This window comes from Brachyistius frenatus, unplaced genomic scaffold (assembly GCF_029030835.1).
Source record: "Brachyistius frenatus isolate BFR_SWC_R1_liver_20210118 unplaced genomic scaffold, ASM2903083v1 Contig_877, whole genome shotgun sequence".
Taxonomy (NCBI): Eukaryota; Metazoa; Chordata; class Actinopteri; family Embiotocidae; genus Brachyistius; species Brachyistius frenatus.
The window spans coordinates 1-5993 of NW_027211476.1; the positions used below are offsets into that span (position 1 = coordinate 1).

At 40.4% G+C, this 5993-nt stretch overlaps 1 long non-coding RNA gene across 1 annotated transcript; it reads left to right on the forward strand.

The window, feature by feature from the left end:
* Positions 1–6: 6 nt before the first annotated feature.
* Positions 7–5987, forward strand: LOC138615290 (uncharacterized). The gene is made up of 4 exons (XR_011310512.1): positions 7–92; positions 2852–2940; positions 3044–4389; positions 5804–5987. It is a non-coding gene; the product is annotated as an uncharacterized lncRNA (long non-coding RNA).
* Positions 5988–5993: the final 6 nt, after the last annotated feature.

The following is a 5993-nucleotide window of genomic DNA, read 5'->3' on the forward strand; positions in this document are numbered from 1 at the left end:
TATTACTACAGCACTCAACATTACAGTCAACAGTACATCTGCACCATTAGATGACCTCACAACATCAGCATCCACGGACTCCACAGCTACAGGTTGGTCAATGTTCATGAAGATATTGCAAAAATTCTCATTTGAAGTTATAGGTATAATATTCATTGTTGTAGCTTCTTCATGTGCAATGTAAAACCAAAATAATGTATATATTGAGAGTCTCAGATTCTGTAACACCCAGCACAATTCAGCACCCGCAGTACCGGCTACTTCAGAAACCAGCCTAACAAGCAACAGTTGTACGTGTGCACCAGCACGTATGAGCACAACACCAGTGTCCATATTCTCTATTTCTATAGCATCCACAATCTTTGATTCTGCAGCACTAAGTACAAAAAATAACAGTGCAACATCTGCACTACTGGATGTGAACACAACTTCAGCATCCACAGTGCCGGCTATTTCAGTCACCATCCAAACAAGCATCGGTACTCCACATGCACCACCGCATACGAGCACAATATCACTATTCATAGTCTCTTCTACTACAGCACACAGCACAACAAACAGCAGTCCAACTACACTGAGCGATATCACCCCACCATCATCATCTGCGATCTCTTCAACAAGAGAATCCAGTGCAACAAGCATCAGCGCTGCATCTACACAACTGGCTGTGTCCACAATGTCAGCATCCGTATTGTCTTCAGCAACCAACCAAAAAATCAGCACTATCACATCACCTTTAGATGGCCTCATAACATCAGTCTCCACAGCTACAGGTTGGTCATTGTCTCCATAGATCTTTTTCTTGGTAAACATGTTGATAGTCGTCCCTAAAAAGACGACTCCATCCGACCTCAACGACTACCGACAGGTTGCCCTCACATCTCATGTGATGAAGGTGCTGGAGAAGCTGGTCTTGGCACACCTCAGGCCGCTGGTGAAATCTTCTCTGGACCCTCTGCAATTTGCGTTCCAGCCTCATGTGGGAGTGGACGACGCCATCATCTACCTGCTGCAACGAGCTCAGTCTCACCTGGATGGAACCGGTGACTCTGTGAGAATCACTTTCTTTGATTTCTCCAGTGCATTCAACACCATCCGACCACTGCTGCTGAGTGAGAAGCTGTGGGTGGTGGGGGTGGACGCGTCCACCGTCTCCTGGATCACTGACTACTTGACAGGCAGACCACAGTTTGTCTGTCTGGGCAGTGTGCTGTCTGATACGGTGGTCAGTGGTATTGGAGCTCCACAGGGAACTGTTCTGTCTCCCTTCCTGTTCACCTTATACACCACTGACTTCCAGTACAACTCAGAGTCCTGCCATCTGCAGAAGTTCTCTGATGACTCTGCAGTGGTCGGATGTATAAGGGATGGACGGGAGGATGAGTACAGGGCAGTAGTGGAGGACTTTGTGGAGTGGGCGGGAAGAAATCACCTGCTCCTGAACGTGGCCAAGACCAGAGAGATGGTGGTCGACTTCAGGAGGAAGACGACGGCTCCACAACCGCTGAGAGTTCTGGGAGAGGAGGTGGACATGTTGGAGGAGTACAAGTACCTGGGTGTCTCCATCGACAACAGACTGAACTGGAAGACCAACATCAACGCTGTCTACAAGAAGGGGATGAGTCGACTCTTTTTCTTGAGGAAACTTCGATCCTTCAATGTGTGCAGCGAGATGTTGGAGATGTTCTACCAGTCTGTTGTGGCCAGTGAACTGTACTTCGCTGTGGTCTGCTGGGGGAGCAGCATTGGAGCCGGAGACACCAACAGACTTAACAAACTGGTTAAGAAGCCCGGCTCCATCATTGGCTGCAAACTGGACAGCCTGGAAAAGGTGGTGGAGAGGAGGACGCTGAACAAACTATTATCCATATTGGATAATCCTGACCACCCTCTCCACCACCTGCTGCAGGGACAGCGGAGCACTTTCTCCAAAAGACTCGTCCAGCTCCGCTGTCACAAGGACAGATACAGGAGATCATTCCTGCCGACCGCAATAAGTCTGTACAATAACTCACCTCTGGCAAAATCCATCACACAACAATAACACTATTGTCTGTGTTTCTTGGTTGTTTGTAAATAATAGATAGATAGATAGATAGATAGATAGATAGATAGATAGATAGATAGATAGATAGATAGATAGATAGATAGATAGATAGATAGATAGATAGATAGATAGATAGATAGATAGATAGATAGATAGATAGATAGATAGATAGATAGATAGATAGATAGATAGATAGATAGATAGATAGATAGATAGATAGATAGATAGATAGATAGATAGATAGATAGATAGATAGATAGATAGATAGATATACATTATACTGTACTGTATATACTGTGCATTTTATATTTTATATTTTTTTTACTGCTATTTTATTGCTTTTTATTGTTCTATTATTATCTTATTGCTTCCTGTATGCTGCTGTAGTGAAAAAAATTGCCCCTTGGGGATTAATAAAGTAACTATCTACCTACCTACCTACCTAGTCTCAGTAGGAAAAGCACTGATGTAAATATTAACATTAATGATGACTTAGAGTCATTGATCATCCCAGTAAGCCATGCGGATTCTCCCCCATTTTCATGCTCACTAACAACTCAGGATTTAAGAATTTAACTGCATTTACTTGTGGCAGGAACAACACTGTCAGAAACCAGTACAACTCTGGATGCCAGCAGTGTCACGTCTTCACCAGCAGATGGCAACACATCTGGCATTACCAACAAAAACACAGATTCTGAGACCACCAGCACACAAGATAGTCAGAGACATGGACATCTAGCTTTTTTAGTGATGGCGTTTGCATGATGAAGTGTATTTTCATTGGCACTTTGCTTCCTTCAGATTTCCAGACACTGACTGTTCACCTAAAAGCTTCTCTTTTATCGTCTAATGAGGATAATGAAGATGTGAATTTAGAGGATTTATCTAAAGTGAGTACAAACAATTTTCAACTATGCATCGAACAGTAACAGTATCTCAAAAGATGTATTTGATTTATGTAGCTGTGTATAATTAGTGTCTTTTGTCCCACAGTTTCTGTCCCAGCTCTTTCTCCAGCAGAACTGTGAGAGCTGCACTTTGACAATCAGACAAATCAAACCCACCTGAGAAATGCAGGGTTCAACGTAACATGTTTCCCTACTGGCCCGCTTGGACAGTAGGGCAGAGCTTTACAGGCCTGTCGTACATTTTCATTGGCACGGCAGCCAAAAAATATAAATAACACTTTTCCAACAATCGTGGTGATTTATTGTACACACTAACCCACATAATTAGTTATGTTCCTTTTGGATTTGGTTGTATACAATATAAGTATAAGATATATAGTCTTCCGACTATACGTTGAATGGGGTAGCACTTCAGTAGCATTTAAAATGGCACTTACTTATAGCACTTGGAAGTTTGGCTTTCTTGAAGAAAATTGTACTTTCTTGATTGTTGTTGTTCTGAATTTGTAACCTCATGGTTGAAATGCACTTATTGTAAGTCGCTTTGGATAAAAGCGTCAGCTAAATAAAATGTAATGTAATAAGAACAGAACTTATTATCATAATATTGATATGACAGTTCTGGGCCCGAACTGGTCAGTGAATGACCAGTCAACTGACCCTGCGTAAACATTTGCTGACCACGGGCCATTGGTTATGTGGAACCCTGAAATGGCATTTGTTTCAGCCAATGGAGGCATGAGTATGATACCAACTGAAAAAACAGACTGCACAACTCTCAAGAGCAGAAACATTTGTTAAATCGAAATCAACAGTTAAAGACCAGTGTATTTAAACCTTTGGTAATAAAAGAATATACAACCACATATTCATTCAGCATTTGAGTTGAAAGTTAGTGGAGCAGACTGTGCAGCCTAATACTGAACAAGGAAGTTTTGTTTGACAAGATACTGTCAGTAAGTGAAGAATCCAAAAATGCAAGGGAGGATGGGAAAAATACTAATAAAGATATTCGTGATGTAGGTTTTCTTTTAGCCCCTCTCCTCAATTCCACTTTAAATGCAGTTAATTCTACAGGTGTCACCAAAACGTTCAGTCAGCCAGCTGCACATAAAGTCTTAAATACCTCACTAACAAAGTGTTTTCTAATGCAAGGTTATGTAAAGGCTTCCTGCATAATCTTTGCTGCAACAACAAACATACAACATGATAAAATCTGTCTGACTGTCAGTTTGTTGTCATTCAAGCATTGTGTTGCAATAACATCCCTTATAAGTAACTCAAAGTACAGTAAAAAGATTTCCACTTCCTTGACTTCACAAGGTGTTTTGACACTGAGATCACGGTGTTAGAGTTGCTCCCGTTAACCACACATGGATTTGTTTGCACTATATTTCTTGCTCCTGGTGGGTTTGCTGCCTCGCTACAGCGGTGAGTATAATATCATTGAATTCAATATTGAGAAGCAGCACAACTCAGTAAAATTTGGTGATATTGGTACTGACTACCAAAGTCAGTATCGTGATCCCGTTCAGAATTTAAATAGCCAATGGACATTATCCACCTGGGAAGTTCCCCGTCATGGCGAGTTGCAGCAACCAGGGGAAAATGACTCTTTATACTTTAAAATCACTTGGTCACAGTAACACGTTACTCATTTTATTTTCTGTAAGCCTAAATATTAGGCTAAATTATGTCAACAATTTGGTTTGGTTTATTTGACAGAAAACTCAGAAAAGCAAAATTTTGTATCCATCTTCTATCTGTAGCAGATTGATATAGACTACTGATATGAATTTTACTTAAACCTTTTTTACTTGATTTAATGATCAACTTTTTGCTGTGTGTCTCTTTTATAAAATAATTACCATTGATGTGACGCTGTGAGAAAGCTGCCATTCATTAGACAAGCATTTGCTGTTTGAGGATTATGGAGGTGCGGAAGTGGATTTACTCGTTTGATGACGGCCCATGTCACAGCACAGATGCACTTAAATATTTCTACCTTAATAAACACTGTTTTCAAAGCGGATTTCAGAGGTGAAATGATTCCATTCCTCTGTTCGATTAGGTTAATGTATGAAAATATGCAGATGTAGCAACTAAGCTCTACAATCATTTTGGAGTCACATGTTAACGGACACAAGCGAGATGTTGAAGCCCCATTCTCATGTGTTGGTATGCAATCTGCAGGAATCATGTGTACATGTCACTAATAGAATGCAGTATAACGTAATGTATATCTGGTCTAACGATTGCAACCATTGATGCCCCTGTACCTGTAAATATGCAGCTATTTAGGTCTGCACAAATGGGGCCACTTCTTCTAAGTTGGTGTGGTTTCTGTGTCTGTGCTAAAAGACATATCATTTCTTTGTTACTACGACTGATCCTGAAGTGCAATTGCACAATTCCATTATGACAAGGCATCTTTGTGAATCATATGTGCGAAGCAAGCAGTTAGATTTTTTTTTTCTCCAAAAATTCAACTTTAATTTAAAATGAATGAATTTTAAATGTAGTTTTATTCTGGAAACATAATTTCAATATATTTCACACATTTTGACTTTTCTCCTGACATTTCAACTTTATTTTCAAAGTACTATTTCAGCTTTATTCTTCTTTCAAATTTATTCTCAAAATAGTTCAACTATATTCTTGACATTTGGACTTTTCTGGGGAGCAATGTTTTTGAATAATCATTCTACTATTTTTTTTTTCTTAATGTGGCTCAAACACTCCTTCAATGGAATGCAGTATAATGTGATGTTGATCTGGTCTAATGATAGTCCATAAATAATGTTTTTCCTATATTTACATTCTCACCCACTTTTCCTTCCAACAGCGGGCATCAACACCACTTCAGCATCCACTGTCTCTGCTGCTACGATGCTCAACACAACGAGCAACAGTACAACATCCACACAGCTGGATAGCAGCGCTACGTCTGTAACCCCACTCGCTCCAGTTCCACCACTCAGCATTACAAACATCAGTACAACACAAACACTAGTTAATGGCAGCACAGCTCTACC